Below are 23,204 nucleotides of genomic sequence, written 5' to 3'. Positions count from 1 at the left end.
CGCTGCATGGAGCCCAGGATCAGCTGGGGACTCAGAGTACACTTCAAAGGCAGAAGCGCCCTTATCGACTAACTGAATAGTTGATGTGAATTTTATCGATTATTCGATTAGCTAAATAATTGAAATTTTACATCCTTAACTCAGAGCTCAGTGATCTGAACTAGGCCTGAAGCTGGCTGATATTCTCTAGCAGAGACTGTGGATGGGCAGAGGGTGCATCAATGGAGCCAAAAACGCATCACCAGCACAAGTAACCATTCCTGGCATCTGGTAGCTATCAACTACAGTAGTGAAAAATTTCCTGGTGAGGTGAAACTAGCCTGAGAAGAAATGCAGCAAGGATTGGCAGAAAGCATTCGGATAAAGGCTTTGCATGCTGAATAAATTCAAGCATTCATTCATAATATCTTCCTTCCTGCTGTTATAGACTCTAAGGCCCATGAACAGAGGAGAAAGACACACTTTGCACACAAGTTATGAAAACAGTGGGAGAGTCAGTAAGGCACAGAGATACGTGTCCAGATAAAGAAGAGAAAGAGCACAACGTTTGCACTGTATGAGGGGACAAGTCCATGAAGATTCTCTGGGTCCATGGACACACATACTACTGGATCTGATTTTCAGTCCAAGACTGGCTATTAAAAATAAAGCCAACTCATCCCTTTCCTGCAGAGATCACTACCTGTTGTAGGCATGTTCATTACTTTTCTCTTTTACCCGAGTAGTTGAGCAACTAGACGTGTTTACCCTTGCAGACTCATGAACCCAATATGTTTTCTGGAAGAGAGGAAAATGAATGTCATTCAACTACAGGGCCTGTGCACAATCACATGACAAAGCAATATCACCGCCTAGCAACCACAATCATTAACATCGTCACCTCTTGGCACCATCTTCTCTTCAGTACTCCCTGCTCCCCTGCAGAGAACACATTGAGCCACAGATGAACAGTGTCAAAACTGGAAGGCCACAAATCCTATTCTAAAACCGCCTAGGACAAGACCACAAAAACTTCCCACAGAAATACACCACTGTTGTGAAAAATGAGGCACTTTCTCTTCTATCTTAAACAATGCCAAGTGATAGCCCATTGGGCTATTCTGGATAGTCAACTGGCTGATGAATACAGCCCCCAGTTTACAAAATGCCGGACCTACCATGATAATACAGCACCGACTAGTCTCACTAATTGAAACCTATTTGAACAAGTCTCTGTCTATGGGTGAATGTTCCAGATTTGACGGTTCCTTGTCATTGAGAGGTCTAGCCAAGGGCAGCTTCTTGAGATGGTAGGTCAGTCCAACCCAAGTGGACTTGAAGAGTTGCTATTTTTGCTCATCCTGTAATTCTCCTAATTCCATGTTTAGATTCCGTTTCTTCTTCACCTCACACATCAATTGTTGTACTTAATGACAATCTGCGGCAAGGCGAGCTATGTGAAACTTGCATGGTTTGGTTCATAAAGGGGCTTCTTCTCCCCACCCTCACCCCTGCCACAAGCTGCCATTGCAGGAGTTGGAAGTGAATCTACTAGGCTGGGAGGTTGTGGGGTCATGTAATTTATTATTCTGTTGTTTGCACCCTTCTAAAGCTATGGAGCCTGCATGTTAGAGGCAATCTGTCTCATTCTCTAGTCCTTCTGGCCTACACAATGTTATTTGTGGAGCCAACCGGTGTGTCTACGTAGCAAAGTTATTTTGTAATAATGGCCATTATTCCAAAATAACTATGAAAGCATCTACACAGCATTTCCGTTATTTCGAAATAATTTTGAAATAATGGGTGGCTTATTTGGACTTCTGTAAACCTCATTCTATGAAGAATAATGCCTATTCCGAAATAGCTTCTTCAAAATAAGGCATGTATAAATGCTCCACTTCTGCCGTTTTGAAATAGCCCCTCACCAGGGCCAGTCCAAGTTATTCCTCCTGGGACTCTAAATCGAGATAGCACGTCTACATTAGGGAAGCTTGCCTCAGAGTAATTTTGAGACTTCCCTGCAGTGTAGACGTGCTACTTCAAAATAAGCTTTTTCAGAATAACTATTCTGGAATACCTTATTCCAAAATAACTGTGCAGTGTAGATGTAGCTTTTATGAGTGACCACACCCACATCTTATTTCTTATTCAAATTGCACTTTCTAGAGGAACACGTTTTGTTGTTTCCTTTTTGGAAATATTTACACTTGCAGGAGGGACTGAGGTTTATGTTTTGTTTCTTGTTTCCCCTCTCCTCCACCCCATTTACCACTTGACTTTTCTCCATTCCTTTTTGGAATCGGAGCACTTAATACTCCAGGCATGCTGTTCATGACAAAACCCTGATCGCAAACAACTTTCCACGTTGCTCTTCCCAGCTCTAAGTTTCTCTTAAAAAGAGGCCAGGTACTTTTCTGCAGCTGCATGTCTGTTTGAAACATAGGAGTCTGCTGAAGGATAATTTATCATCTTTTAATTAAATCACAGAGGTTAGATATGGAAAAAAAACCCATTAGGTCACCTCGTCCATCTCCCTGCCAGTGCAGAATTGTTGTATATTTTATATTACGTCAAGGATGGTTGTAAATGTCCCAAGACATAGGCTTCCATCTCTCCCTTTAAACAGAATGTCACAGTCCAAAAAGTATGTCATAACCAGCAAGACTTTCCTGACATTCATCTTAAAGTTTTCCTTTCATCTGACCTAATCCAAAGCCCAGTGAGGTCAAAGGAAGGACTCTGACTTCAGTAGGCTTTGGATCTGGCTCTTAATTCCTTCAGTCCAACTACTACTAGCTATCTTCCCAGGTACTAACCTCAATACCTCTCTCTCCCTTGTGTTTACACCGTTCAAGTATTTGCAGATTTAACACACTCCCCCACAGTGGTCTTAGATAAGCTGTATATAATAAATTTCCCCTCTAGTTCCCCATTAATTTTTGTAGCTGTTCTGAATTCCCTCTGGTTTGTCTGTCTTTCGGATGATGAGGTACCAACAACTAAATGTGCTATTTCAGGTTCTCCTGCACCAAAAGCCTCACAGAGAGGGGGTTACGACACCTTTGCGTATTCAGCCGTAGAGGTTTAATTTACATCATATTGTAAGCTCATCTTTGATTTGGCATCTATCGCTACTTCTAATTCCTATTCAGAATTGTTGTTTTCCAAGATTTCCATCTCCCATTAATGTTGCGATTTGGATTATTCTCCACCTCAAAGATGCATTAGCTCATATTTTTCCAATATGAATCACATTTTATTTTCTGCCCAGCTTTCTAATCATCCAATACAAAGTTCTCTGGGTAGTTTATTTCTGTTCTCCTTGATATTTGCAATGTACATGTGATACCAGTGATAGTCTTCTCTTGTGTTAAGGTTAGTGAAAAGAATTTTTCCATTACTCTATTCATTTCAGGGATATTTAAGGATTTGTGAGAGACACGTAGTTGAGATTAAAATTGCTCATCTGGAAATATACGTTCAAAGCAGAAGTGTAGGAAACATGAGAAGGATAGCAGGTTAATGAGCAAGAGTAAAAAGGGAGAAATGTAGCTTACCTATTTGTGTGACTACAGGAAAAATAAGACCAAAAGGTTTCAACACCCAGTCGAGCAGTATAATTCATAGTACACTAATCACAACACACACACACAACTAATTCAGAAACCATTTCAGACAATGTTACCAAATAATGGAATTCCACTTTCCAGCTGTTCTTCTGTGATGCAAACAGTTTAGCAATTCACTCCCAGAAACGCTGTTTCCCCCCCCCCCCCCCCAATCTCTCAGTTTTGGACAATGACCCTCTCTAGAGTAAAGATTATTCCTCATATTTTGTTTCCTGTTCTATTCATAATAGTCTCAACACAAGTCAAAAGTACATAATCTCTTTTAATTAGCTTAAAATACTTGACTCTTTCCAGAGGAGTAACCATGGTCATCTAATTTTTAAAAATAATGAGCAGTCCTGTGGCACTGGGGTGGAGCTAGTGAATAAGCATAAGTTATTTACTTGTTCCCATAAGATAAGAACTAGGGGTCACCATATGAAATGAATAGGTGACAGGTTTAAAACAAACAAAAGGAGGTACTTCGTCACCCAATGCACAGTCAACCTGTGGAACTCCTTGCCAGAGGATGTTGTGAAGGTCAGGAATTTAACAGGGTTCAGAAAAGAACTAGATAAATTCATGGAAGACAGGTCCTTAATGGCTATTAGCCAGGATGGATAGGAATGGTGTCCCTAGCCTCTGTTTGTCAGAGGCTGGGAATGGGTGACAGGTGGGATTGCTTGGTGATTGCCTATTCTGTTCATTCCCTATAGAGGCACCTAGCATTGGCCATTGTTGGATGACCGGATACTGGGTTAGATGGCACTTCGGTCTGACCGAGTATGGTCGTTCTTTGTGTATTAGTCTCTAAGGTACGACTGTACTACTTGTTGTTTTTACTATCTCCAGATGGTCATATTCCCCTCCGTTCTATTTCCTAGGTACACTGATTTTTTGCTTTACCATCTCTTACCTACTAACTTAACTAACTCCGCTCTTTTTGTTTCTGGACTAATAACGTTAGACTCCGCTATAGGGTAGACTAGCTTGTTCCAGTTATGCGCTCATGAAACTGCCCAGAAGGAATAATTTTATGTATGTTGCAAATTGTCCAAACTATTATCATTGCAACATACTAAGCTTATTTAAACATTCATGTAGTACTGCTCAGGAAGATATGTTCACATGGGTAACTTTCAGTTAGTTCCAGGTCAGTGCATGCTGTAGATACTTGCTTCAAGCAAAAAGGCCGTTGTGATAGGGCATTTGCCCTGCATTGGCCCTTTAAGGGCAAAAACCCAGCCCTGGGAGAGGGCTGAGAGTGAAGCCCCTGGGGAGGCAGTTATTGCTAATTAGGGCCTGGCTGGGGGCTATATAAAGAAGGGCTCCTGGAGGGAGAGAGGAGGACTTACTCTTGATCTGGCTGAAGAGCAGGAGGGATCTGGCTGCCTGGGAAGCAGGAGGCTTCCTGGAGGTAGAACAGTGCTGGGGAAAGGCAGGCAGAGCTCGGGAAGCGCTAGTCAGGCAAGCTCCCAGGCTGCAAGGCCTGAAGCAAGGCTTAAGGCTACTAGGGCTGCAGAGAGCCAGCCAGGGTAGGTAAAGGCAGCAGGTCCCCACCCCCTTGCCAATGATGAGTGGCCATTACAGACTGCAGTTGGGCTAGATGAAGACTTGGCAGTTGGTCACTGAGGCAAGGAGGGTACAGGGGAACTGGGTGTTCCCTGGGAGGGTAGGACCCCGGAGTACAGAGCCTGCTAGCCCCCTACCCCCTCTTCCCTGGGAGGGGGCCAAGAGTCACTGGAGTGGGCACTGCTGGACGGCAGTGGCCTGAAGAGGGCGCCGCGGTCCCAAAGTGCCGTGGGTCTGGAGCTGAGACGGGGAGACGCTGGCCAGAAGGAGGTGTTCGGTGAGCAGGTGTGAGTTAATTCCCAGTGCGACTGGCAGGAGGAGCCATGGTGGTGAGTCCGCCCGTGGCAGCCATTTTTTTGTATAATAAAAATATGCATTCTTATAATACGGTGTCAGCCCGTGTACGTTGCACGGCATTCAACCGTTTAGAAATGTGCCCAATGTGTCAGAGCCGCTATTTGATTGCAAACAATGAAATATGAACATGTCAGTTCTGGGTTAAGAAGTGTGTGGTAAATCATTTCCAGCATGACAGCAGTGTGAATTGAAAAGCCTGCTGTGGCATACCCATTGTGGGGAGAGGCCCGTGCTATTTGAAAGAGATGACTGCTAAATAGCCTCTCTCCTATTTACAGGGATGGGATAGAGTAAGCTCATGGGAGCAACCAGTAACAAATTGAAGGAAGAGCTGGAATGATTTCTCTCTCTTAAATAGAGCTCAAATTCTCCCTGGATCCTGCTAAACCATCTCTTATTCCTTGGGCTTATAAAAGTGCAATTTTATTTTATTTTATTTTATTTTATTTTTTTGGAGGGGAGCAGATTGCACAAAGAATTGCAAGATCTTAATTTTTGTTTTCCTCCAGGGCCTTGTGGATCCCTGGCAGGTCTTCATCCACTCTATCTCCAAGTAAACTCCTTAAGTAGAATGCTATATTGCACTCTGAGTGTAGCCTTCAGGAACACATTGTAAATCTTTCCAGCAAGTAAACTCAATAGAGATTGAAAACTGGTGAGTCAGATGGTGTTCCGGCCTCCCTACTTAGTCACGGTGGTATTGTTCTTTAAATGAAGTTTTCAAATAAAAGCTTCACTTATTCTGTCAGGCTATGTCTAGACTACAGGATTTTTTCGAAAAAAGTGGCCTTTTTTTTTTTTTTAAAAAACCTCACCTGCATCTAGACTGCCGCCATGTTCTTTCGAAATTAAATTGAAAGAACGTGGCGGGGTTTTTTGACAGTGGTAAATCTCATTTTACGAGGAAGAACGACTTTTTTCAAAAGAGCTCTTTGGGAAAAAAGGGGTTCTTGACCACAAACAGATTGCCTGGGTGCTCTCTTTCAAAAAAGCAGATTGCTTTTTTGAAAAAGTTGTGGCTGTCTAGATGATCTCTTTTGAAAGAAGCCTGTAGTCTAGATGTACTCTCATTGTCCTTTCTGAGACACTGGATTGTTTTTGGTTGTTTCGTTTGTTAGGGTTTTTTTTGCCTTCCTTTGCAGTCTAGGTCACTTGCAGGTTTATGGGATGGATTCTCTGTAACATGAATTCTCTAAACGAGTGATGGGCAACCTAGACTAATGAGTGGGACCTCATATATGTATAACTGGCCCTTCTTCATTTCAGTGGGTTGCAAGATTGTCGTAACCAAGACAATCTCCCGGGACAATCTCTGCGCTTGCATATCTAGAAGGTGCAAGATGTCCCGATTGAATTGTGGCAACACTTTGACTGGATGCAGAGAGAGAGTGCAAGGCTCTCATGGTCGGTGTTGTGTGCACATACCTTACTTCATGTGCCCTTGGTTTATGAGGGTGTTGCTTAAATAATTGGACCAAAAACAATGCGGCTGGAAACCAGTGGAATCTGGCAACCCTGCACATGGGCCACTGTATTAAAAAAAAAAAAAAAAAAAAAAAAGGCTTGTGGGCCATACAGAACCTGATGGGCCACGTGTGGCCTGCAGGCCGCAGGTTGCCCACCACTGCTCTCAGCCATGATTGGAGGACCTCAGTGACTCAGCCAGAGGTTAGGGCTCTATTGTAAGAGTGGTGAGCGAGGTTCTGTGACCTGCAATATGCTGGAGGGCAGATGAGTTGATCATGATAGTTGCTTCTGATCTTAAAATCTATGAATCCCTGGTGTGTATGTGTGTGGGGGGGGAGGGGTATCACTATTTGGGAGTGGGGATTTGTTAGCATCTTTATTAAAAAATTCATTAGCAGTACATAAAATCAAAGAAACGTAGGAACTGAAGCAAAACCAAGTAAACCTGGGTTATCCCAGACAGGTTTTTGTCCAACCATTTCTTGTAAACCTCCAATGACAGAAATTCAACAACCATGAGTGGTGTGTGTAAGAGGCTTGGGGAAGTTAAGCCTCCCCAAAAGAAGTTGGCTATGCAGGAGGGCAAAGATTATGCATATGACACCGGTCACCCCCTCTTCAGAGCACACCGTCTCTGGAATTGGAAGCAAAGCTCCCTAAAAATGAGGAGAGGGGGGCGTAACTGTGTATATTTAAACCTACTTAGTCTTGAAGACATTAGAAAAGGTCAGGAGCAAAAGCTTTTGAGCAAACTTCTGAGAAATCTGCGTTCCATCCAGATTAGAACTATCCAAAAATGCCCCCTTGCTTTGGTATTGCAGAGGGTTTTCTGCTTCTGGCTCTAGCCCCAAACCAGCAAATGGAAACTTGCATGGAGCATATGGAAGGAAAATGTGAATTTTGTCTTTTCAGATGCCAAAAAGTGGTGTCATTCAAGATGGAAATGAAGGGAATGGACAATCTTTATTTTATTTGGCTTTGATCATCTATTACTTGTTAGCAATAAAGACATCTTTCAAACATAGCTAAAATGCTTAGCTTTCATCTCCCTTCATATCCTGCAACCAAACCAAACCCAATTTGGCCATACTTAAGGTCCTACATTCTACAGCTCATGTCAGGCACTCAATTTTTCATGCTGCTCAGCACACACAAAAATTTATCTTTTATTGTTCATTGTATCCGTTCTAAAATTAAAGTTACATTTTCATTGTAGCTAGGTCCTTCCACTTACTAAAAATCATTGATTAATCTCATCCTGCCTTTTACATTATCAATACTCTAAGGAGCATATTTAAAAAGTTAATTTTAATCCATTTAAGAAGCTATTGGAGGATAATTCAATTGCTGGCTAATGAAGGCTGTCATTTAATTAATAAGGATGGACAAATTTGACTGATGGAAGGGAGCCCAAGGATAGTCCATGATAACAATTCTACCTTTCCAAGTTGTGCTGTTTGGATACTGATGGGCTTTAAAAGTATTCACGTGCATTAGTGGCAGTCCTATGGAGAACAAAATCAAATGCACAATTCAATCTAAGGCTTGATCTACACTTAAAAGTTAAGTCGGCCTAGCAATGCAAGTCCAGGTGTTGGGAGGGGAGAACCCTGAACAAGGTAGTTAGGTTGACACAGTTCCCAATATATGTTCTGTTTATAAGAAGCACACAGGATCTTTTTAGGGGACAAGGCAAGATGCCATACTTAAATATCAAAGCGGCTACCATATGCTTCATAAGGACAAGCCCCTCCCCCCACGCGCACACACAGGTCTTGCAGATGGTGCATAGCTACCAGTCTGTCATGGCTCAAGTCCGTCTTGTTGGCCAGGCAGGAGTCAGGGTTCCTCTGGGGCTTGGCTTGCAGGACCAAACCCAGACACTTATGGCAAGAGTCCCCCTTCTTATACATGGACATTCCCATGTGAGTCAATGGGTTTTGCAGTGTCATGCTGCAGTTCTTGATATGTTAATTTTGGTCTTTCCTCACAGTTATCCTTCCATGTGTATGGTCAGGCTTTGTTCTCTCTTGTTTATGGTCTCACCTTCGGGAGTGTCTGCCCATCTCCAGGTCTCAGCTATTCTGTTAATTTCTTCAGCCTTCATCCAGCCTCTGGCACCGTGGATGTTCTCTCATCAAGTTTTCTTGACCATATGGACCTTCCTGATGACTCTTACACATTCTCCACTTACACCAAACAATGGACAGAACATTCCAGCAAAGGATGGCTTAGATACTAGAAGACACAATTTAGTTTACAATGCAGACATGGTCTAGTCATAAGAAACAGGGTGAAATACAATCATACAGAATTTACAAGCAAATCATTATACATCAAACTTACATTCTTATAGCAGTACTAAAATATTACATTTTTGCTACATATAGGTGCAGCTATGTCAACAAGAGAATGCATCCATTGATGTAGCTGCCATTATTTAGGCTGTTGGTATTCCTACACAGAAAGAATACCCCTTTCTGTTGGTGTTGGCTGTATCAGCATTTCAGGGTTATGCTGGCATAGTTATGGTAAGGAAGCTAAGCTGGTGTAGTTGCCATAGTATAGACTTCACCAAAACAAGAGAACAGTCGTGTACCATAAAGAGTGAAACGTATGTGCCATATTTATTTTGGCTCCCTTGCTTCACATTCACAGGATGATTACTCAGACTAACTAACTTGGAACTTAGGGCTAAAGAGGCCAAAATCCTTGCATTAGCATCTGGCCAACTAAGTGGGCTGAAGACTGGGCAAATTCTATGGAGTTGCTCTGCAGCCATTCTTTGTACCTAGTTGGTGCAGCATCTGCAGCCCTAATAACGCTTTTGGATGAAGGGAGGATTCTAGTACCCTCATAACAATGGTGATGTCAGTTGCATGCACTCTGAGGCCAGGTCTACACTTGGTCTGGAAGGTCAGCTTAAGGTACGCAATGTAAAATATGTGCTGGAGTTAGCTTACCTTAAGTCAAGCTTTGCACTGTTTTCGTAGTGGGAGGATGACTGGAGCAAACGCTCCTATTGGCTTTCCTTACTCCTCATGACTTCAAGGAGTACCAGCACCAGCCAGAGCTGCCCTCAGTGTTCCATTTAGCAGGTCTTAACTAGACCCACTAAATCGAATGCCAGAAGAGTGATCCCTAGGGTGACAAGTGGAGATGTGGTCTGAGCCTCCCTTTTGCAAACTCCCCTATCTTGTAATACTCAGGCCATGTCTTCACTTGCCACACTGGAGATGGATCTTCTGGCATTCAATTTAGCAGGTCTAGTTAAGACTTGCTGAATTGAACACTGAAGGCAGCTCTGGTCAGTGCTGGTACCCTTTGCAGTTGCGAGGAGTAAGGGAAGCTGATAGGAGCATTTGCTCCTATTGGCCTCCCACTGTAAAGACGGCACCAAGCTTGGCTTAAGATAAGCTGACTCCAGCTACGTCTTTTATGTAGTTGGAGTTGGGTATTTTAAACTGACCTAGTGTAAACCTGGCCTCAGAGAGCTCCTGGAGCCATGCTTCGTACCAATGAATCTTCCTAAAGCCCCTGGTCTGCCCAAATTCACTGCAGAGCTAACAGAGGGCTTATGTCCCACGTTAGCCCGTCCCCAAAACAAGGTTTTAGTCAGACTTGCAATGCTGCCTAGACTCCCTCTGCTCAGGTCTGATTTTTAGCCTGTATAATCGTAGTGAAAATATCCATCTAATTTCCTAACTTGTTTCACAATAAGCTTTCCCTGAATTAAACTTTGTATTGGACTGTTGTGTTTCACGAGTCGTACTGTGTGATGATTAAAGCTCTCCTGGGGAACAGAAATGTGTTAGGACAGTCATATTTTTGTCAGAAAAACCTATAGTTAATGCTGATGCTTTGTGTAGCCTTTATTGTTTTGTTAGGTTTAACTGTAGTAGTAGTACTATATTTCAATTATATTAGTACCCAGGCATATAAGCTTTGGGGATCTTAAACATTCAGTTGTGATTATTTAAAATTACACTATTCCCTGAATTGTAATGATATTCTAGTCATGAGAAGCATCCCCATAATTATTGGATTGGGATACCATCTAGTTCTGGAGCTCAGGGTATTATCACTGTAGAAAAGTGAGGCCGTTATTTCACTCACCCACTTTGTTCTTTTTCAATTTGCTTATTATTTCACCTGAACAAAACAAAATAAAGCCATGAAATCAGTCCCTGAACGTACATGTCCTCCATGCAAAACTCCACTTGAAGTCAGAACAGCTGACTGATCAGTAGATTCTCACGGAAGATAGAGCAAGCTGCCAAGGACTGTAACAGAGGAAAGATGCTACATCAGAGAAACAGGAGTTGACCACTTAGCACCTCTGGAAAAATTGGTCCCTAATTCATTATGGCAGTAATTAGATATGGTAAATATTATTCCCCACTTATGGCTGGAGAAAAACCGAGGTAGATTATGTGATTTGCCTGAAGTCACAGAACGAGTCACCCTCAGAGCGAAGATATCTCAATTCCCATTTCCGTAGTGTAGCTACTAGACTTTGCTGCATCCCTGTACGTTATATTTGCATGTTTTACTGATTATTATATATATGCAATACTGTCAATTTATTCTTCATCCTGTACAGGAACATGTCAACTTCATCCATCAAGACTTCTTTGACTTCCTACACATGTGACATTCCTGGTAAGCATTGGTCAGAACATATATGAGCTGCAAACTGCCCCAGAGCAAGATCTGGAGGAGAATTCCCATAGTGAAGATTCATCTCCAGATTCTATTCTATAATACTTAAGAGATAGCTGGAACCCCAGATGACTGAACTGGAAAACAAACTGAAACAAGCCTTGACTCTGATACTTGGAAGTTCTGTTCTAGACATGTCAAAGAGCTCTTACATGGCGATGTTGGAGTGATGGAGTTTTAGTGCATCTCCAAGAAGTTTATTTGGTCCATAATACATATTAAGTGAACGAAACATAGTTGCCCTAAATGCAAAATGTAGTCTAAGTTTTTTTACATGACGCAGTTTTGTTGCCCAATTTAGTTCTAGATTGTGTTCAGAGGCAGTATCAAATTACTGTAGGACTTCTGCTTGAAGAAATCCAAATCTTGCTGTCTGTCTTTGGAGGTTACGTAAGGGTGCGTCTACAATGCACCATAACTCAAAATAAGATATGCAATTTGAGCTACACAAATTATGTAGCTTATTTCAAGTGAATTTCGAAATGGCTTATTTTGTAATTTGGCGTTGTCTACACAGCACCAAATTTCAAAATAAAGCGCAATTCCGAAATGTCCCTTACTCTTCATAGAATTAGGTTTACAGAGATGTTGAAATAGTGAGCCTGAAATAACGGGCTTGCTGTGAAGACGCGGGATAGCTATTTTGGGATACTCTGGTATCCTGAAATAGCGCTGCAGTGTAGATGTAGCCAAAGAGTTGATGGAAGAAGACCCTACGGTTTGCCAGGACAAATTATAGTCAAGTTCACATAATACTTTTTGGGTGCCTTTAATAATAATACCTAGCTATTAACACTTGCATTTTTATAAAGAAGGTCAACATCTTCCATTTCTGGGCAACTGTAGTGGGGTGGAGAGGCCGCCCACTGACCCAGAGGGGGAGGAGCCCCTCTCAGAGCCTTGGTGGGCAGCACCTGGCCTTAGCGACCCACCTGACCGGAAGCCAGGGGGCAGGACCAGGAATATAAAAGGCCTGCCAGAGAGCCCAGCAACCAAAGGAGCCAGAAGCTTCCCCTGTGCACCCAAACAGAAGCTAGACCCAGGGGAAGCCGAAGACTGGCCTGGGTCGCCGGGTCTACCGCTGGATGACTGCTTGGAAGGTCTGCTTACCTGGCCAGGGGTTCCAGCGTGATGGAGCCCAGAGGACCCGCACGGGACCCAGGCACAGCCCGAGGGGGAGAGCAGAAAGAGCCCAGGGATAGCCGATCACCGTTTAGCTGAACCAGCGCCCAGTCAGCGTGTTGCAGTATGGGTCCCCGCTGACCCAGCAGCAGACTGCTCTGCTGCTCCTAGGGCCCTGGGCTGGGATGCAGTGGAGTGGGTGGGCCTGTGTCCCCCCTGCCACTCCACTCCTGGATGGCAGTCTCCCCCCTTGGCTGTTCCAGGACCGCAGCCCGCATCTGCCAGACCCCTGCCTTAGCAAGAGGATCCGGACGGGTCCTCCTATTCAGACGGTTTCTGAGTTTGTTTGCCGCCGCGTTCTGAACCAAGGACCTGGGCACAGAACAGTGTGTTGCCACCTTGCCCTGAACGAGGGTTTGGGTTCAGCACTGTTTGTCCGCCGCCTCAACGACTGGGACTTGAGAACTGTCTCTCTGTCTACTTGAACCGGGACTCAGAACTGTGTGTTTGCCGCCCCGCCCTGAACTAAGGGTCTGGGGACAGGCCTACTTACCTGCTGCCGGCCTGAGTCAGGGTCAGGCCTGAGCACTGCTGGCCGCTGACAGCTGAGGCTGTGGACTGCCCCCGAGCCGAAAAGCCACAGCGAATTCCCCAAAGAGTCTAAGCAGGGTGTAGTGGGGCGGAGTGGCTGCCCACTGACACAGTGGGGGAGGAGCCCCTCCCCGAGTTCCACTTGGCTGCAGCAACGAAATAAGACACCCTTATAGAACCCTACTTTTAGAAAGGGCCGAGCATCTGCCCCCTGGAAAAAAAAATCAAGTCCTCCTCAAGGTGTTAGGTTGAGTGCTCAAAAATGGAAGCACCCCAAATCACTAGTCACATCAATATTTTGGCCCACAGCTTCATTTCTCTGTGCTTTTGCCTCTCGAATGCAATGAAGCTCAGTACATTTTCAAGCAGCGGGGATACTCACATTGGACTTTGGGCCCCTTAGCAAATTCTTCACCTAGGGATAAGTCCTAACGTGGTGGCCAAGGGCAGTGGATCCAGCACATGATCCCAGCATGGACGCGTCTCCCAATTACCATTGGTCACACGTTGGTCGTGTGTGGGGAATGGCCAAATGAAGAATGTCCCCTCTTAATGGAGGATTATAGTGTTTTCACCAAAAATCACTATATACCACTACAGGCAGTCCCCGAGTTACGCGGATCCGACTTATGTCGGATCCGCAGTTACGAACCGGGGCTTTTCTCGCCCCGGAGGACACGAGCGGTGGGATGCCCAGATGCACCGCGGTCGCACCGTCCGCATCCTCTGGGGCAAGAAAAGCTGCTCCGCGTCTCCCTGGTCTGCTGGGGGGGAAGCCCCCTCATTTCTGCAGAATGCTCTTCTCCACCCACCTGCAGAGGCCTTCTCTTGGACTTCCACCTCTAAGGTTTAGAGATGGGTAGAGGGAGATACACAAGAAGTCCTGCACTCACAGATACTCTATCTTTTGAGGCATCTGCCATAGAGAGTAAGAGAGGCACTCCCCTTCCTGTTTCAATCTGCTTTAACCACTAGGAAGCCTGGCCAGGACAAGCCTGTTTATGGCATGGCACCACTCTGGACTGGGGATCCCCTGGTAGCATCAACTGTGGAGGGGCTGTAGGGAGGGGGGAAGGAGTGTCAATCGAACAGGGTCCCCAGTGTTCCCTTCTTGTGGGGAGGTGTCAGAAGTTGACTTTACTCATTTGTGTGTGTTTCAAAATGTGGCAAGCTGGTCTCCCAGCAACATTTTTAACTTACTTTAGTTTTGGGTTGAAAAATCCCCGGGGGAAAAAATGACAAATGCTGCACGTGCTTAAAAGAGAATTGTCTTTGAGCAACCATGCCTCAGAGCAAAAACAGTGTTTACCACATGAAATACGCACTGGGCACAATGATGACCAGAAAACAAAGGGATGAAAACCACCGACTAGATCAGATTCCCTGAAGTGGGTATAATTCAGAGATTAAATAATTTTATCATTTTAGCCAATAATTTTCTCATCCTGTCCTATCGATTTTCAGCTCCCTGTAAGCACCTTGTGGTTTCATTTGTCTCATGCTGATTCTTTAATAAGAAATCCTGAGCTCTATTCTTCTTCCGGCTTTGGAGGTCTGCAAGCCTAACACCATATATCTTTTGGGGGAAAGCTATGTTACACTAATATATCAGCCAGCTTCATTCCACGCTCAAGACAGAACAAGCCATTTAATGAATGATGCCCAGCTGACAACTACAGTTCAGACTGCCTAGTTTTAGGACTCCAGATCCTCTACTATTAATCCTAGCCTGTTTGTACGGTGTGTGATTGATTGGCTATTAACTTACCATATTAGCATTGATGACACCCCAGGATAGCACTGAAACTTTTGATTCATTTTGCCCCACTTGTTCCCCGTACTTGCATAGATAATGCAAGACTGTGAGTGGAACCTGCAGTCTTTCTTGTGTACCTGATTCATTTATTCTTTCCTCAGCTGCTGCACTTGGAATATTATCTAGCACTAGCATTCACGTTTTGTAGAAGTGAACTGTGCAAGGCACTAGTAGCTCCATTCTGGTTTAGTCTGGCCATAAGTACCTTGAGTTCCCAGTGTAAGACCTAGTCTCTGGCTACTTTGTCTTCAGCACAGTTTACCTAGCTTTCTCTTTTTTTGTAATCTGCTTACTACTTCCTGCATGCCTCTAACCAAGAGGAGAGAGAGTATTGCATTGCTAGGCAAGGCAAATACTGCATTTTAAGCCATATGAATTCTTTCTAGGTATCGATTGTATCCCCTTGAAAAGATAGTCTCAGAAAAAACAGCTGTACCAAGTCTAATCAGGATCTTCAGTTTCACTCCATAAACTATGATAACTGCAGAACAAACCGCATCTGTAGCTAGGGATAATGGATGCCACTGTGAAACAGTTAAAATATGGTCGGATCTGCTTGTACTGACAGATTACAATACAAAACTAAAGTTTTTTTTTTAAGAAATCAGAGACTAGAAGTGCAGAGTCCTAACATAAGCATTTCCTAGGTCCTTTAATAAATTATATGAATCAATCCTCCCTTTACTTCCATTCGTTCTGCAATAGATTTTGGAAACGATCTCTGAGGCAGACAAATTGCTTTTTATAGGTTAATGTGCAGGACTGATTGCGAGGAAAAGTTGTTCTGAGACAGTAAAGTGAGGAAAATATGATTAGACCTACAAAGACGGGGTACGTGACTAGATGGGAAACAGAAAGGTGTCACTTGAACGAAGTGCCTTTTTTGATGAATGAACTTTTTTCTTCCGTGCTTATGTGAGCATCTGGCTGCAAGTCATAAATCTGCAATCTATAAGAGATGACTCTGTTCATGACTGTCACGTTTAATAAGAATGTGCCAGCACTGACAGTTAGATGGCTGAGTGAATTAAAACCTCTGGTTTTTTAAGGACAAGAGCCAAGTTCCGTTTGGATTTCCAGATTTGTGATTTTGCTTTTTAAAACCATTTGCTATTTGAAAAACTTTAATAATGCAGAACCACTCTCAGAAACGATGCATTCTCACCACAGTGCAGAATGTTACAGTAAATTACGGAACGTGCTATTGACAAGAACCAATAATGTTGGAATTCTTCAGTTTGATGTAGCAAATTGCGTAGCACTTTTATGGGAAAAGATTGAGGATTTCAGAACAACATTTACCTCTGTTTTCTAATCAGCTTTTAGTTGTCAGGCTGGTACTTAGCCTCAAATCCATCTGTGTAGCTAGCATTATAGCCATACTCCACTAATAAATATCCCAGGGACAGAAGTGACAAAAAGATGATTTCACATATTCCAAAGCTTACTGGCTTGCTTTGGAGACAGTCCATGGTTGCAGCTGTTGTTAATATGACTTCTGATCTATTAGCATTATAGGGGTGAACTTAAAAAAAAAAAGATTTTGGTTTCGCTTAACAAGCAAAAAATGAAACTAGCTCATAATGTCCACCATAGAATTTCCAGCCAAGTAAGATATTAAAAATGAAGTATAAATGTCACACTTGTTGACTGACTTGATCTATGCCGAGGTTGAGAACTCTTCTTTAACTGCTAAAGAGATACAGCCTGGATCGTACAAACTTTCTAATGCCATTGTGTCAGCTTTCTGGAACAATAACCTGTACGTAAACGGGAGTGGTGTTTACCAGCCCATTCCAGCTTTCGCATCTCTTCAGACACTGGCCACAAAGATGCCAGTTCGTACTGAGTGATGTAGATACTAGTTCTCTGGGACTTAAACCAAGATCACCATGTCATTTTGCAAGGCACAAAAAGCCTTCAAAGGAAAACCAATGGATAGAAGTGACTTCAAACATTCTCCTATGGACCTCGTTTGACCTAATGACTTAGAAGTGGCAGGTGACATACCCATTACCAAATCCCCTTAGCTGTCCATGCTAGGCTTATAGGCTGAACCATCTGCTGTATGGAGAAAGAATGAAGACAGCTCATTTACATGCTCTTTTCCAGACAAATTAGAGATGGGTTCCTCTTAACAGAGAAGATCATAAAGAATATATATCACCTCCCAACACTACGCTTTCAAGAGAAAGCAATGGAACATATAACTCATGTCAAGCCCCAGAAGGTGACAGCAGAAAGCTATGTCTAGACTGCAGGCTTTTTTTTAGAAGAAGCTTTTCCGGAAGAGATCTTCTGAAAAAACTTCTTCCAAAAGAGAGCGTCTACACAGCAAAAGTGCATCGAAAAAGCAATCTACTTTTTCAAAAGATAGCGTCCATTCAGCATGGATGCTATCTCACATTTAAACTGTGATTACTATGGATGGAGTGGCCATCAGGGCACCTGTGCTTTTTCCTCTTTCCTCTTCTTTTGAAAGAACTCCCTCTTGCCCGTCCACAAACACCTTTTTCCGAAAGAGCTCTTTGGGGAAAAAGGCTTCTTCCTCATAGAAAGAGATTTTCCAATGTCGGAAAAATCACTGTGTTCTTTTGATTTTTTTTATTTGAAAGAACATGATTGCAGTGTGGACATAAGTGAAGTTTTTCAAGAAAATGGCAATTTTTTCCAAAAAAAACTTTGCGGTGTAGACATACCCGAAGAAAGTAGCTTTGAAAGTCTACACCCGAAATGTATGTAGCCTTATCTGGTCTGAATACAGTATATTTACCTAGGGAAATTCAGCTCTGATGATGAACCATTTGTTCTTCCCTGATGGCTCTTCTTTCTATCCTATTATCTGATAGGGTTGCCTTCACCCCTCCCCCCCCCAAAAAGGTCAAAAATTTCATAATCATCGCACAGAGCAGTGGATCATCTGTGATTAGAGATTACAGCCTTCCTCCTCTGAGACTACACAGCCTCCCTAAAGCTTAAACCAAATGATTTGTCTAAGATTTATGTCATAAAAATTAGAGCTGGAAAGGATCTATGAGGTCACCTTCTTCATTCTGCCACCACCCAAGCATTGTCCCCACTAGTATACTTTTCAGTGTTTTGTCCAATCTAATTTTAAGTGGCTCAAAGCATGTGGATGCCAGCATTTCACTTAAGAGACTCTTCAATCTAATAGAACTCACTTCTATTAGAATGGTCCTTTTAGTCTTTACGAGGACATATAACTCTTCACCCTTCTAAAACTGAATATTTCCTCCATTATGATTCTAAATCGGACTCAAGTTTTATCATGTGAAATGGCCGGGGGTGCTTGGGCGGGAAACTAGATACTTGATTCCTAGGTCCCAGCACATGGAGGACGTGGCCTCATTAGACTCTTTCATTTAGTACCGCTACACTGCAAGAGAGAACCTTAATAGATCTCCTGCCACATCTTATCAATGTTAAACAAGAGAGGTCTCTCCTAGTGCGCACACAGCCTTCAAAGGATGCCAAGATGCATCACCATCCTTAGCTTTCCCTTTCAGCTCAGCAAGGTGAAGTCGTACAGATTCTCCAGACACTGTGCAGAGAGAGTCTTAAAAAAAAAAAAACGTTCAGGCCTGGAACACCTGCTCGACCATGCTATTCACAATGAAGTTTTATATATCTGAATGAAGAGAGACTGCTTAAAAGGATTCACACACCAAAAATCCCCGAGTGATCTATTATTAACCTAAAGGCTTCATTTCTATTACAAAAACTCGGAACAATAGGGGACACTTCACCATTAGCAGCAGAACAAAAACAAAGGAAGGGTTTTTCTTCACTCTTTGAAACACAATAGATATTTTAACCAAAAATGTGCTGAAACTGGAAGCAGGATTTCAAAATAATTCAATCAAATTTACTGGAGATTCAGCTGTTTTATGTCATTGTAGAAAAGTGCTAAATTTTACAGAACTCCTAACCACAATGGCTTCTTACAGAGTAGCTAGCTAGAGCAGGTCTCTCACAACCATATCAAAAGAGAGATCCACGGCCATTTTTCTCTTATCCCTCCTCTTTTTGAGTAGCAAATGTGCGGTAAAAGACAAATGAAAAGAAGGGAAGAAAAACAAATGGAAAAAAAACTCAACAAAAAATATACCCAGGTTTTGTTTTCATGCAAAAAAAGTCACGCTATGGAACATAGACATTGTCCAACCCTACTCACAACTGAATCGCAAGGACGCAACGGGAAAATCTGAATGCACAAAAAAGCCTTTTCCAATATTTATATGGAAAATTGTAAGAAAAGTCTAATCGTTTCACTCTATAAGATACGTCTAGACTACAAAGCTTTTTCCGAGACACCAGAGGTATCCTGGAAAAGCTCTGCCGCGTCGAAGGAACGCATCTGCTTCTCCGAAAAAAAAGTCGGCAAAGTGGATGCATTTTGTCAGCATCCCTGTAAACCTCATTTTACGGGGAAGAAGGGATGTTCCGAAAGAGAGTATTTTTCTGACAATTGGCTACGTGTAGATGGGCCAAATGTCAGAAAAGCCTCTTTCGGCAGTAAATCAGAAAAAGATACGCAATTTGCGTACTGAAAATTGTTTCTTTTTCCAAATTATCTTCATAGTCTAGACACAGCCTATGTTGCTCAGACCTGCTGCTGAAGTTGACACAATGGGGGGGAATGAGGTAGATTAGGATCAATAGAGTGATGCATATGCTGTGCAAACAAGCCTACCCGCATCCCCGCGGGTGACAGATTTTGTTTAGGGTGGAATATCTGATTCACTGATCCTGGTGCTTGAGAAGGGGATTGTCACAATTTGTCTTTATCTCTCTAGACTGGGCCAGTTTTCAGCGTGGCTACGTCTACACTATGGAGCTATTTCGGGATACCAGAAATGTCCTGAAATAGCTATTTCTCATCTTTTGAGCAAGCCCATTCTTTCAAAATATAACAGGATTGCTATTCCAACTTCCTTATAAACCTCATTCCACAAGGATTAAGGGACATTTCAGAACAGTGCTCTAGTTCAAAACTTGGTGCTGTATGGACAGCGCCAAATTTCAAAGTAAGCTATTTTGACACTGGAAATAAGCAATGCAATTTGTGTAGCTCAAATCACACAGCTTATTTCAAGATACGGGGGCAGAGTAGATGAACCCTGGTCTGAGCTGGACCTATTCATCCTGAGCTCCTGATTCATGTACAGCTCATCGGATGGAGAGTGATGCCTTGACTCTCACTGGTTCAAAAGCCCATGATCAGAGGAAGGGGGTGACTGTGAGGACAGTTTCTCCCACAACCCAAAAGCTCAGTGCTGGTAGAAGAGCTGGTTCCCTTCAGGCCCACTCAATTGTCTAGGAAGGAGTCTGTGACTCTTCTGTGATCACCATGTCTTGGATCCCATGGCAGGAGTGCGTAAGGTTGGGCAGGGGATTTGAGGCTCTCACTACCACAGCTAGCCAGAGCCTGACTTGGAGGAGGTTAGGGTCCAACGTAGCACTGCCCTGACCAAGGATGGCCACCGGGGTGTAGGTTAGGCGAACAGATGGGAACATGGATTTCCAGTCTCTCCTTTCCAGTTCTCCCCAGCGCTAAGGTAAATGTGCCCCCTGCTCCTCCTGACCATGCTCACCTCCAAAATGTATTGGAGCCAGTCTGTGTCTGGGGCTCTGCCAGCACATTTCCAACCATGGCACGCCTGAGGTCAGACAAGGCCTTGTGCAGAGCCTACAAAGGAAGGGACAGCCAAGGGTCACAGTTGTTGTATTGGGAAAAATGTCCCTCCCTGCTAACAGGCCCCTGCTTGGCCAATCAGCATCAAGAATCTGAGAAGTGGGAGGCTGACAGGTCTAAGCGTCCCTAAGGATGGCTCAGGTCGTTACCAGAGGGGATCAGTCTCCAAGTATACCTCTTTGTGAGGGCCTTCCACAGTAATAGCAACCTCTTCCCCCCCCCCCCATCTATGTCCTTGGTGGAGGCAGGGAGGAATAAAAAGGGGAAAAGAAGCAAGAGAAAAAAGAGGGAAGGAAGGAGGAAAAATGAAAGCTAAAAGGAAACACCCCCCAGTGCCCCAGTGATTCTACAGGACAAAGTCCTTGGTAAGAAACCAAATCACCTTAACCTAGTGAATTCTAGGCCTAGAATTCATCTGGTACCAGGTGGATCAGACCAAACAGGTTCCAAATCTCTCTGAGGCTCTTGCCTTCTAAACAGGGGCTACAAAATCAGTGGTAGGGAAGGATGAGGTTGCTCCCCACGCTCACGTACTTTAATTCTAATTCTCTCTCCGTCCCCAAGGAGAGACCTGGAGAAGGAGACTTGTTGCTTCAAAGCCCCTGCCTTGTACCTCTGTCCTGCCTAGCTGATGTCAGGGTCTCTGTGAGGTCAGCACCTCCCCACCGCTGTCCCCCCATAGACTGAAGTCCTGTAACAGGCCTTTGTGATGTCACTGCCACACCCACCTGGGGATTAAGCTGGCTGCACAACAAAGCCCCGGAGGTTGCTCCCTATGCCATACTCTGTTTTTCATTAATTAGCAGACTTTAAGGCCAGAAGGGACCATTAGAATATTGAATCTGACCTTGCATATGCCAGCCCTCCTGTGTATCACAGTAGCTACGTTTTGATCCAAGCGCACACCAGAAAGATAACTAGTCTTCATTAGAAGACACTGAAGAAATGGAGACTCTGCCACTCACTTTTAGTCGTTTGTTCCAATGGTGAATCATCCACACTGTGAAATATTTGTGCCTTGTTTCCAATACTAATTTGTCTGTGTTCACCTTCCAGCCACTGGTCTTATTATACCTTTTTATGCAACATTAAACAGCCCTTTAATACCTGACATTTTCTCTCGAGGAAGGCACTTATACACTTCAAAGTCACCTCTCAGCCTTTTTTTGTGGAAGCTCAACAGATTGTGCTCCTTTTAGTAGCTCACAAGGTGTTTTTCTTCATCCCTCAAAACACTGGGCCCTTTGCTGCCCCATCTCCTATTTTTCAACATCTTTTTATGTGGCCCCTTAAACAGGCTGCAATATCCAACCTCAGTCCCTCTTATACTGTCACCTCCCTGCCCTATTCATTCCTCTGCTCATGTGTAATGATGACTTACGCTGTGTTCACCACAGCATCCCCCTGGAAATGCCTGTTGATTGTAGCATTGCCAGGTGTCCAGTTTTGAACTGGACAGTCTGGTATTTGAGGTTTCTCTCCGGGAAACAAATTGAGAAAATACTGGACATATAAATGTCCGGTATTTTCTAATTAAGTTTTATTCTCAGCAGTATCGATACATAGTTGCATACTGCCTGGCTGATAGACATGCTCATGTTGCATGAGTGTGTCTACCAGTCAGGCAGTACGCAATTACGCGGGGGGGGGGGGGGTACGGAGCTGGGGCAGAATGGAATCCCTGGGGCTGGACTCGCTCGTGCGTCGCTAGGACCGCGTGCGGGACGAGCAGCACCCTGGTATCTGTGTGCGCCTGGGTCAGTCCCGCTCCCTGCTGGCCGATTCTCTCTTCCCCCCCAGCCAGCCCTGTTCCCCTCGGCCCCCTTCCGGCTGGCCTTGCTTCCCACTGGCAGGTTCTCCCCCCCCCCCCCGCCTGGCCAACCCTGCTCCCCTCAATTTCTCCCTCCCCCCCAGCCAGCCCTGTTCCCATCCTGGCTGGTTCTCCCTCCACAGCCCCGCTCACCCCGACCCCCTCCTGACCAGCCCTGCTTCCCGCCAGCCAGTTCCCTCCCCCTCCCCCAATCTCCTCCAGCCAGCCCTGCTCCCCACGACCCCCTCCCGGCCAGCCCTGCTTCCCACCAACTGTTTCCCCCCTCCAATCTCCCCTGGCCAGCCCTGCTTCCCCCCCACCTCCGGTCCCTGCCCCCATCTGAGATCAAGTGAGTCTGGTATTTTTTTTTAAGCCATCTGGTAACCCTAGTTGATTGGCTTGCCTAGCATGATCCCCAAAATCCTTCTCAGAGTCACTGTTTGT

At 44.1% G+C, this 23,204-nt stretch overlaps 2 long non-coding RNA genes across 2 annotated transcripts in view; one reads left to right on the top strand and one right to left on the bottom strand.

Moving 5' to 3' along the window:
• Positions 1-23,204, top strand: part of LOC112544316 (uncharacterized) — a 43,807-nt gene that overhangs the window by 15,113 nt on the left and 5,490 nt on the right. The window contains exon 3 of the long non-coding RNA XR_003087659.3: positions 11,587-11,645. This is a non-coding gene — a long non-coding RNA (uncharacterized LOC112544316). The remainder of the gene's footprint in view (positions 1-11,586; positions 11,646-23,204) is intronic.
• Positions 11,106-21,736, bottom strand: LOC112544315 (uncharacterized). The gene is made up of 3 exons (XR_003087657.3): positions 21,485-21,736; positions 20,850-20,944; positions 11,106-11,266 (listed from the first exon to the last, which is right to left on the bottom strand). It is a non-coding gene; the product is annotated as an uncharacterized LOC112544315 (long non-coding RNA).

Source organism: Pelodiscus sinensis, chromosome 8 (assembly GCF_052426305.1).
Source record: "Pelodiscus sinensis isolate ZL-2025 chromosome 8, ASM5242630v1, whole genome shotgun sequence".
In the NCBI taxonomy this organism is placed as follows: Eukaryota; Metazoa; Chordata; order Testudines; family Trionychidae; genus Pelodiscus; species Pelodiscus sinensis.
The sequence above is the reverse complement of the archived record's forward strand: the minus strand, read 5'-3'. Positions and strand labels throughout refer to the sequence as shown.